Source organism: Chinchilla lanigera, unplaced genomic scaffold (assembly GCF_000276665.1).
Source record: "Chinchilla lanigera isolate Chin_1 unplaced genomic scaffold, ChiLan1.0 scaffold00025, whole genome shotgun sequence".
Lineage (NCBI taxonomy): Eukaryota > Metazoa > Chordata > Mammalia > Rodentia > Chinchillidae > Chinchilla > Chinchilla lanigera.
In genome coordinates, this window is record NW_004955426.1 from 6,463,412 (window position 1) to 6,475,253 (window position 11,842).

The 11,842-nt window shown below is 41.0% G+C and overlaps 1 long non-coding RNA gene across 2 annotated transcripts in view; it reads left to right on the forward strand.

Moving 5' to 3' along the window:
* The window catches only part of LOC102013737, a 91,782-nt gene that overhangs the window by 62,561 nt on the left and 17,379 nt on the right, over positions 1-11,842 (forward strand). The window lies entirely within an intron of this gene.

An 11,842-nucleotide genomic window follows, 5' to 3' on the forward strand; every position in this document is an offset into this window, starting at 1 on the left:
CAAGGACAGAGGTTGAGATTTTTGTGCATAAATAGATTGAGGAGTTAAGGAAGCAAAACATGGCAGAAAGGCAAGTTGAAAGGCAGTTGCACCAATTTTGTGGTTTTTTTTTTTTTTTGTACTGGATTCTCAGCAGACTCTGGAGAATGCTGCCACTGAGAATCTCTGCACAGCTGTCTCAAATGGGAAGCCAGAGGGCTGTGTCCGCAGGTGCCTACCATGAGCAGTCATTGCTTTCCGGCTGTCATGGGGGAAGGGGAGTGATTCTGGGTTGGGTTCAGATAGGGGTATTCCTGGAGAGAGCCTTGTCTGGGAACCTCTGGTCACACATGTCACAGGCAGCTGGAGGAGTGAATGCTTCGGTCCCCAAGAGGATGTGTCTGGGAAGACCACCGTGGGAGCTTCTGTGAGGGGTTACTTTGGACTGGTGTGTCCCAAGAACAAAAGGTGTAAAACAGTCAGTATTTACTTTGTGCAGCAGGGGTCCTTGATGTTTTAATATGACCCTTTGTGTTATTACTAATTGTAAGAAATCTATAGAAACTACCTAATGAGTATTTTCATGAGTTTCCACAAAATGAATGAATATTAAGAGCAATCTTTGTAAAGCTGAGCTGGAAAAAGGAAGCAAAGATGTTAAGTATTTGTGACAGAATTTTTACCAGATTTCAGGCCAGAAAAGGGCAATTGTTCAGTTTTACATATTCATGACAAACATCTGTAATGTTCCAGGCATTGTAAGGACTAGTGACGCAGGCAAGAAGTACCCTATCCTCAGTTCTATGATGTCTTCAGGAGAAAGTCGACTTGCTGTTAGAGACTGGCTAAAGGGGTAGCTCACCAGGGGTGTGACCCAGAAGGGTGTGTCTCCCTCCCTGCCTCCTTCTCTCTCTATTTCTGGGCACCGTGAGGTGAGCACAAGTAAGTGGTCACTATGTAGCAGTAGCTGTGTGATGAGCAAAGCACAGGGCGATACATGATTTAGGAGAATAATCCATTGGTGTGTTAGAGCTGGCCCAGGTTGGCCCAATAAAATTTCCCCAAACCCTGCCATCTTGTTGTCAAACACAGTTGTTATTAGAAATAAAATTACTATCAACTAAGCTATAGTAAAGTACTCAACATTCATTACCTCCTACTTATTTGTACCATTTTTGCTCCTGAGGTTCTTCATGTTGATTGTGTGTGAGTGCCAGAAACATCATAATGGTACTACTGTGCATGCTTCCCATTTCTGTGCTCAGGACAGTGTACTGAGAGCTCAGAATGTTTCATGCTCTGAGTATTCACACTCCAGGAACTGGTAAATTCTTTCTCATGTCTTGTGATGGGGTTTCGTTCATTATTTTCTTGACAGTGTAGACTTAAGAGAACAATGGAGAAAACAAGAATGCAGACTAAACTTAAGTGGGTGTCATTTCTATAACTGCTATGTTGTGAATTAGAGATAAAGCTGAGGAAATCATCTTCCAGTATTTGATAATCATTATCTCTTTCGACAAAGGAGTTTGTCCTGTGCTTGACGAATGAATGTAGTAGTCACATAACCTCTTCATTTTAAAATTTTTTCATACTTATTAATTTAAATGAGAATATTGGTTAATATTTATGCCATAATTATATTATTTTTATCATTTATTTGAGCAACTTCTGAATTGGAAGATAATCATCTCAGTGCAGTTTTACCCATGCATTTTTATTCCCAAAGAGAGGGTTACTAAACCTTTAGCAGCATTTTACTGTAGAAAGCAGATCTCATACAGAAGTCTGCACAGTTACTATCTGAGCACAGAGGGTCGTGTAGTCCGATCTGATAGAATGGTATCAGGGTGGGGAGCGGAATGGGAAATCTGAGGTGAGCTTTCAGAAACATTCTGTTTTCTCCTCTTTCCCCAATTCAAAGTTCTGCATTATAGTCGAGCAAAAGGAAGATAAAATTAATCAGCTCTCTTTCATTTGCGATCAGTGTTTATGATTACAAATGCACCAGTTAGTGACTGACTAGATGAGTTAGTTAAGTGCAGCTCTTCTCAGTGTTGTTGCATGTTTTGCTTCAACATTTTTGGGACAAAAATGCTGTGCCCATTAGCACTGATGAAGGTGCCTGCTCTCCTTTACAGGATGCTTCAGGCTGCGAGGCTCTGTGTGGAATTTTTCTTCATCACTAGACCATTTCCTTGAGTTTTTGTGAGACTCAAACCTCCCCTTCCGTTGGAAAGTGCCACCCACCTATCATCCCAACCTGGCACTGTCATTTCCTCCATGTTGTCATGGGTGTCCCCATTGGGCAAGGTGGAGGTGGAGCTCACCACTTGTTATGGGTGAGTTCTACAAAGTCTTCCAAAAGTCTCATGTGTTCAGAGGTAGGCTTTTGGAAGGTGATTGGATCCTGGGTCTTCCATAGCTGACTTGCTGTTAGAAGGTGGCTGATGGGTGGCTCACCGGGGGTGTGACCTAGAAGGGTGTGTCTCCCTCCATGTTTCCTTCCTTCTCTCTCTGCTTCCTGGCCACCATGATGTAAATGGCTCTCCACCCCCAGCACCATCCACTATGCCTCTCCGCCATCTTGTTTCTGCCTTGGAATGAATCAGCTGTAGACCAAAACCTTTAAAAACCATGAGTCAAAATAGGCTTTCCTCTTTTAAAGTTGTGGGTGTCAGGTAGTGTGTCCCATCAGTGACAAAGTAACTGAGACACCACTGTCCAGAGAACAGGATGGGAGACCTCACTCAGGACTTACGGGAGGTGTTTCTTCAGGTAAGAATCTGGTCTCAGCATTCTTAGGCCATTTTTCCAGGGTTGCAATTTACAGATTTGCTCTTGCTACTTTTACTTTACCATTTTTCTTCATGCAGATATGATTTTTGCAGAACTAATAAGATTAAATATGTAACAAAAGTATCACTGAATTTAAATTTTTTAAAAAGAGCTTTTCCAGTCAAAATCATTTTTTTAAATTGCAAAGACTTTTAAAAAGTCATTAAAAAATGACGTTTAAAGACAACATATGATGATTTTGGCAAAGATACTTTTCCTTAAGGAAGGATATTTTTCACTTTAAAAATTTTCCTTGTAGAGCACCCCCCAAAAAAACTCCTAATGGAAGAAACAATGATTTCCACTTATTATTGTGTGGGACTAGTTTGGTCCTTGTCACTTATGTGATAGATACAAAAGTGAACATTTTGAAATTCCTTCTTTGAAATATGCTTAAAGAATGAAGCCCTCGGTGTTTGTTATGAATATGGACTGTACTGAATGAGCATGAACAGAAATTCACATTCATCATAGTTTTATGATGCATTGATGCTAGTCAGGCCCCTATAAGTTTGGTTGTTTTGATCTCTCAGGTAGCCGCCTTAATTCCATATAGTGTAAAAGACAGACATTCATCTGTTCCTTTGTTCATCCATCCTTCCTTCCACCCAACTAAGCAATCTGTCATTCATTTGCAAATATAAATTGGTGTACTGTTATATAGTGATGCAAATGATAGATACAACCCTTCCTGCATGTATAGGAGAGGATATTAAGCCCCCATCACTTATTGCGTGATAAGTGTTGTGATAGAAAAATACCTCTCTCATGCATCTCTGAATAGAAGCTTTTTTTGTGTGTTTTTGAAACAGGGTCCCGCTGTGCAGGCTGGCCTTGAGCTCACTTTGTAACCCAAGCTGATCTCAAACTTGCAACAATCCTCATGCCTCAGCCTGCCAGGTGCTGGGACTACAGGCATATGCCATCACACCTGGCTGAGTAGAAGCTTTTAAATAGGAGATGAGGAGCTGGAAGTGCATAGAGGAGAAAGTTAAATTCATGCTGAGACTCAAGGGTGCAAGAAACAAGAACATGGGTGTCAAACATGTTTAGGGAGATTAGAACAGGTGTGTGCAAACCTACAGGGAAGGGGAAAGGGCCAAAGGGATTGCAATATGTGTAGGTTACCAGGCAGCAAGTTAGGGGTCAGGTGATTGCTAGGATAAGGAGGGGCTACACCTTGAAGGGCTCCATAAGCTGCATAAAGAGTTTGACGTTTACACTGGGTGTAGAGGATGGGTTACCATGGAAGCACGTTAAGAATGTGGCACAGGGATTCAGGTGAAATAGGATGGTCACTTGACCTCAGGGATTAGAGACAAATGATATCTTTCATATAAACTCTCTGGGTTACAAGTGAGGATTAAAGGATTCTATCAAATAAATTTTTACATTCAGTAAAAGTGATGAAACCTTCTGGCTGTATGCCAGTCAGTTTTATTATCTTTGGAAAGCTGACAATTTTTGATAATTTAGTTTTGAGGGTTATTGTTTAATTTTTACAAAAAAAAATTATTAACCTTTGCTACAGAAAAGGAGACAGAGGAAACAAGGTAGGGAAATTTAAAAAGAGGACATAGAAGATGTGATAAAAAATACAGCGAATGTTTAATTTTTACAAAATTTCTTACAATAAAAGACACACTGTCATCAAGTCCCCTCCAAATGCTCTCCCTTGCTTCCAACACACTTATCCCATCATTTTTTTCTGAAGCAGTTCTGGAAATTTTCTTTTGTGTCTCTAATTTTACTGTCAAGCTGCCTTGATGTACTGAACTGAGTCAAAACGTTTACCTCTCCTGGTGTCTGGATGATGGGGAAGAGCCAGAAGTCACACGGTGCCAGATCCAGTGAATAGGGTGGATGAGAATGGGTCTTGCCACCAGCATTCATCATATTTTGACCTCACCTTGTAAAGACACTCAAGAAAGAGGACTGTCAGAGCTGCTTCAGAAGGTGGCATGAACAATGCGATAAATGTATGTGAAGCGAGGAGAAGTACTGTAAGGGGAATTAATGGTGAAGTGTCTCACCCTAATAAACTTTTAAAATTTTAAACACAGCTGGAGTTTCACTGCTACTCACCCTTGATGTCACACCAGACAGATAACCTCCACAAGTAACTGTAAGCATGACATTCTCCTTGTATAGGAACCATGTAAACTCAGACAATCTCTGTTAAACTGCCTGGGCCTATTCTACCAAACAGCAAACCTAGCCCAATAACAACAGAGCATGTTTTTCCTGATTCTCATACATTTTTAGAAAAAAATGTCAGACTGCTCTTCATAATAATTTCTGGTGATTTCAAGAAGTGTCTACATTTTTCCTGAAAGAAAATAAAGTGGAACCAGTGAAGTAGGAAGGGATCAAGACTTCAGTTTCAGTGCCTGGTGAGACTTGTGTATTTAGCAGAAAATTCGCTAGCATTAGAACCACATACATATAGTTTTAATCTTAGGATACAGCTCCAGACAAGGACTTCCAATAGAAAGATTAGGTGATGAACCAAAAAGCACATGGGAATAAAACTCCGAACAATAGCAAGGCCTGGCAGTTCCTGATCACTCATGGACACTGAGAACTACCATAAAGAGGCTGTTTTCATAGCCACCTTCACATCCATGCCAGGAAGAGCTCTTCAAATGATATCCATCTTGGTTTTCAAACCAAATTCCTTTAAGTAGGAGGGTGCATCCCTTTATATCAAATCAAGCTGTTTCTTCTATGATCACCCCTTGTGTTTATCTGACATGCAAAAGTGTGTTACTCACCTTAGGTACAAATCAAAGCAAGATATGAAATTATGACTGCACATGCCCAGGTCTGAGGCTATGAACACAGGATAGTTGGTTATATCACATGTAGAAGCCAAGGGTCCTGTGGTCTTTTGTTTTGTTTTGTTTTGTTCTGTTTTGTTTCAAAAACACTTAATGGATTTCTATCTTATTTATTAAAAACTCATCTTGACATATTCGAAAAACCCTCAGGTATCTGTATAGCAGAGAGCCTTTGTTTAGTCTGTAGATCAGGATGGGGTCTTCAGATGTCGTAGAGTCCATTGGTTCACTCTGGTCTCCTCCCTGGATTACCTGGGACGCCATTCCTGTCTTCAAGTGGCTGATAGTTTATTTGGAATAGTGCTTCCCTGCACACACACACACACACACACACACACACACACACACACACACATGCATACTCCCTTTGTCAGAGTGACTCTTACAAACATCTTTCTGTGCCATTTTTTTGCAAGGGAAAAAAGACTGTGGATAATGACAGAAAATTTGGGAGATGTTCATGTCCTCATTTGAAAAAGGCACTAAATCACTTGGGATATTAATTTCATAAGACAAATAAAGTAAATAATAATTGTTGCATAAAGATAGGGGATTTCTGGATCAAAAAAGCCCACTCAGTGTTTTAACGATGACGACTATGTCCGTCTCATCTCTTTTTCAGTGCCACATGGATATGATGCTTTAAAGATTTCTATGAGTTAATGTGATTTTTGTTCAATATGTGACCATAATTAGTGTCTTTTTGTGCATGTGTGTGACTGATTTGCTCTTATCACTGTAGGTTATCATTTTTGTGAATTTCAAATTGCCCATTTTGAAGGACAATTTCATTTACTTAAAGATGAAGAGGAACTCTGTCTGAGATTGCTCGCAGTGGCCTTAATAGTCAAAGAAATTGTTTAGTTCTCTTCCAAAAGAAATGTGACCCTAGGATTACACCCTTGGGAGGTGATACTTCAATTCAAATTGAGACTCACAGAGTAATTGCAGCCTGTGGTAATGCATCTTCAACCTCTTAAAATAGCTGTTAGAAGGGAAGAGTTTCCCCTGGAGGAATGGCAGTGTTCACTAGATTTCTTTTGTCTCTCCTAAGCCACCAGAGCAGCCTTGGAACAATGCACAAAGAAGCACAATATATGATATTTTCTGAAATGATTTGAAAAAGTAACTCTGAAAAAATACATTTTCATCTATTTAAAACTATTCTACAAATAAAATAGTAAAGCAAATCAATAGAATGATATTTGGAAAGTCTATACTTGGGTTAAAATTTATACTTCTATAACAAATATAAAATTAGGACTCCTTAGAGCTCTTCCTTGGTGTATAAGCAAGTGACTGAACAAATTCTTCACTGTATAGGTTATTCAGCCCACTGTATCTGTATTCTTTACAGAAAAATATGTAACAAATAAAGCCAGACATAGTGATGCACTTTTGTAATCACAGCACTAAGGAGACTGAGGCAGGGGGATTGTTGTGAATTTGAAGCCAGACTGGGAACATAGTGAGTTCAAGGCCAGCCTGAACTACATAGCAAGACCTTGTGTCATGAAAAAAAGAAAAGAAGAGAAGAGAAAAGAAAAGAAAAACATGTAAAGGATAGAAGCATGTAGCTAATTTTTCAATCTCATTTAGGTAACAAGTTGACTTAAAGCAAGTAGTGAAGATATTTCTTTATTCATTACCTCAGGAATCAAGCTAACAATTTTCTAAACTATGCAGTGAATGGGAATAGTTGACTCTCTTTTTCTTGATCAAAAGTATAGGAAATGATAAGTTCTGTTTTATAAAATACACCTTTGAAAGAGACTTCCCTTTGCTAGAAGGCTACAGAACACAAAACAATGCAACGATGGAGCTGAGGTTGTCAGGTGGAGACCATGACACACCTGACAGGTAGGAGCCACAGGGGACAACAAAGAAGGAGCAGGGACTCTTTGGTCACTTCTGGCATGGTTGGGTGGATGTGGGCCCTGGAGAAGCCTGCTGGGAGGGTGGCCCTGGGTGGACATGAGCCTGGTGGTAGAGGTGATCCCATAAATGCTGAAGGTGAGAGGAAAGGGAACCCAAGTCAGGAAAGCAAGAGAGGAACCTGCAAGGCACAAGAGGACAGGCTCAGCATCAGGCTGGAAAGACAAAGACAAGGACTTGTGTACTTAGCAAGTTTTCTGCTAAATACACAAGTCTCACCAGGGGCTGAAACTAAAATCTGTCATCTGTTCCTACTTCAATTGTCCCACTTCATTTTCTTTCAGAAAAAATGTAGACAGTTCTTGAAATCACCAGAAATTATTATGAGGAGCAGTCTGACCTCTTTTCTTTTCTACAAAGGTATGAGAATCAGGAAAAGCATGCTGTGGTGTTGTTACTGGGCTAGGTTTGCTGTTTGGAAGAATAGACCCAGGCAGTGTTACAGAGGTTGTCTGAGTTTACACGGTTCCTATACATGGAGGATGTCATGCTTAGTTACCTGTCTGGTGTGACATCAAGGATGAGTGGTGGTGAAACTTCAGCTGTCTGGGACACTTCTGTCTGTGGATCTTGACAATCTGAGATATCTTATTCCCTAGCCAGAAACACACAGAAGAGAGAGCCCTTTGTGCAGGGAGTGGGTGGAGAGATAAAAGGTAAGAGACATAAAGTGAAAGTAAGGCAGTTCTAGAGTGAAATCATAATGTTTTGCTCAGGGAAAAGATGACATCAGTTGCTTTAGTCATAGAGAAATCTGTTTAACTATTAAAACCCAAGAAGGAATACTATATTGTTCTGTGCTAACCTTGACCTAGTTGAGTTATGTTTGTTTAGTATCTGACTACACTCAGATTCAGCGTGAGACAACAGCTGGGATGAATCTAGAAGAGTTGTAAAAGATGTACCCTGTTGTCATAATTTGAGGGGTATTGCAAGGGGAACAATATAATACAGGACACATATTTTATAAGATTGTTTATAATAGTCGCCCAAAGAAGACTATACAACAGACTGCAGGAAACCTGTCCACACAGTATAGACCAAGAATCCAGTTGAGGGCCTGGATCCTGCTGTAGTGTCCTGCATGAATCCAGCTAAAGACCTAGAGCCCATAACAATGTCTTTCACGAGTCCAACTGGAGACCTAGTGCCCACAAAAATGTCTCATGCAGGCCTATTTCACAGATCTGCACTGAGAAGGCCCAAAGGTTAGTGGTGGAATCTAGAAAGTCTGTGCCAGCAGGATGAAGGATCTGTGCTAGCAGGCTAAGGGATCTACACTCGAGCCAGAAAACGATGCTTAAAGTAAGAACCGGAGCTCCCCTGAAAGGTACCACAGCCATTCTCAGCAACAGTGAGGTCCCAAACTCCTCTGATGATCAGGACAGTTGAGTTCCCATCAGGAAAGCCAACGCAACAAGCTTCTCCAGGAGACTGGCGGTGCACCATCTTCCCCTCTGGAGCCAAGAAGCGATGCTTGAAGTGAAGACTAGAGGTCCCCCAAAGTGAACCAAAGCTATTCGCAGTGCCAACAAGGTCCCGAGCTCTTTGGAGGAGGAAAACAACCAGACTCATCAGGAAAGCCAGCATGAGGAGCTCCTCTGAAAGAACCAACAGCTCCTTACAGCTTCTTTTTTTTTTTTCCTTTATAGCTTCTACCAGCTTCCAACAGCCTAACTTCTTCTTCTCCAGTTCTGCCTCTTATGCTGCTGCAACGATCCTCAGGTGGATCTCCCACACCTAGCACCATGCTTACTTAGTTCAGCTGGGGGTTATAAGTTAACCACCAGTTGTCAATCCACTATACTGGCCCTGTTTATCCTGTTGAGCTCTTGGTGATTTCAGGGTGTGTGTGTGCTCTAAGTCAGGCACACCCTGGAAGAGCTAACATCCATGCTGGGATTTCACAGACTACAATAATTTGTTCTCAAAGTCCAAATATTACAAATGCATAGCAAGACTCCTAATGTTTTGTAGAAATCAACTCCTTTTCTCTCTTGTATAAGAAATTAAAATATTTACATTTTTATATAAAAAAGGAATGAGAAGGACATGTTAAATCTACCACTGAAGTTGAGGGACCAGGACACATACACTGAAAAAGACAATTTCATATACTGATAACAAATAATGACAGCTATTTTTTTAAACCCTACCTTCACTGCAGCACTTAGCATTGTGCTTTTGCTACATATTAAATGTGTGCAAATTCTACAATTTCCTAGGCATCAATATATGAAATGATTTGTGAAGATTACAAGAAACGTGTTAGAAAAGATGTGGTGAGAAAGAGAAAATGCAAAAACGCATGAGCTTTTTTCTCTTGGAAAATTACAAAGAAAATCTTCCTGTGGGGACTGCTTTATCTATTTCAGGCTTTCTTGTAGGGTCCCTAGCTTTCTGTTCTTCACCCTACAGCAAAACTATCAGCACCTACTGCATGTTCTACCATTAAAATAGATCTCAAATTTGACAGCATCTCCTTAGTTCCATTACTTCTCACTTGAGCATCTGCCACAGCTCCTTATTGTCTCCTTCTTTCTTTTTTTTTTTTTTTTTGTTTTTCTCCAGTACCGGGAACCGAACTCACGACCTTGCGCTTGCCAGGCAGGCGCTTTGCTGCTGAGCTAAATCCCCAGCCCCTGTCTCCTTATTTCTACAGAGGCTGTTGACTTCTCCTTTCTTGTTGACTTCTCTTTCAACTGGTCAACCTCTGTCAACCTTGGCCAGATATTGAATTGAAATTTGGTTTTACTAGTTCTCTGACTGAAGCTTCCCATGGCCTTCCAATCACTCTTCAGGTAAAATTCCAACTCCTTATGATAGCCCACATGAGCTGGATTAGGTAGACCTCTAAGATATCTCTCCCCCAGTGATTCTGCTGTAGGGATCAGCTGAAGCTGAAAATTGATCACACATTTGTGGGGTGAAGCAAGGCCAGTCAGAGAACAAAGAGCATCTGAGGCAAGCTATGTGATCAAGCTGCTTCTGTCCAGGGAACACCAAGCCCTGATACAATCCAAGCAATCAGTTCCTAGGCAAAACTGTATCATGCGACACCAACTTTGTCAAATGTGTAAATAAATGCCCCTATGGTGGTTGGGCAGTTTCCTTTCTTCCCATCTGGAGAGAGAGGGCTCCACCTGACTTCAGCTTTTATTTTTTATCTTTATTTTTCCCATCCTCTCACCATCCTTCCACTGGGGAACTTCAAGAGCCACACAGGACTTGGTATCCTGCATCTTTTATTCATGTTCCTGTGTAATCTCTTCTAGTGGGAGGCTAGGCCTGTCACTCATTCAGAAATGAAGGCATCTCACTTCTACATTTAGGTCACAAAAGAACATGACATTCATCTTGCCAGAAGGCTGTTTATTTTTCAGTCTTTTCACTTTGATGAAGGAAGGTACATGTTGGAGAGACCACAAGATGAGGAAGGGAGGGTGGCTTCTGGTCAACAGCTGGAAAGGGTCTGAAGCCCTAAGTGCAGCAGCTTATCAGAACTTCAGCTTTGGCCACAATCATGTGAGGAACTTGAAAGTGGATCTTCTGATGTTGAGCCTTCAGATGATCACTGCCTTAACCCCTACCTTGATTGAAGAAACAGAGGGAAGGAGTAGGAGTGAAACATCAGTGAGTGTGGGCAATGGGTCCATGAGATCCTGGCAACCTCTGAAGTAGAGGATCTGAACAAGCTGCACCAGGGTTTCTGATGGACAGCCAATATCAGATAGCTAACATTCTGTCAAGCCACTAAATCTGGGGGCATTTGTTATTCAGCAGCAGGTGACTAAGGTATGGCTCTACTGGATCTGGCCCTTGGCTATTTCCCAGAATTCTCCTCCTTTCACTCCTCCACTTGCTACTTGTTTCCAACAACGCTACTCTTATATCTACTTCTTGGATATACTGAACCTATTCCAGCTCTGTGGATATTGTGTTTGCTCTTTGGAATGTTCTTGGAATAGGCTAACCCTAGACTTTATTCTTTCTTGTTTTTTTTCAGCTTGTTTCAATTCTCATTTTGGATTGAAGATTGGCTAATCACCCTCTTGAGAACTACAGACGCTGCCTCCTCTCTGTTTTTTGCTGCTGCCCCATCCTGCATTATTTTCCTTCTTAGACTAATGCATTTCTTCTTTGACTTTTCTTTTCTGTCCCTGTATTAGATTGTAAGATTCCTGAGGTCTGAAGTTTTATCTGTTCTCTGTGCCTTGGACATGTTGGCACTGAGTACTTATTGCATGTAC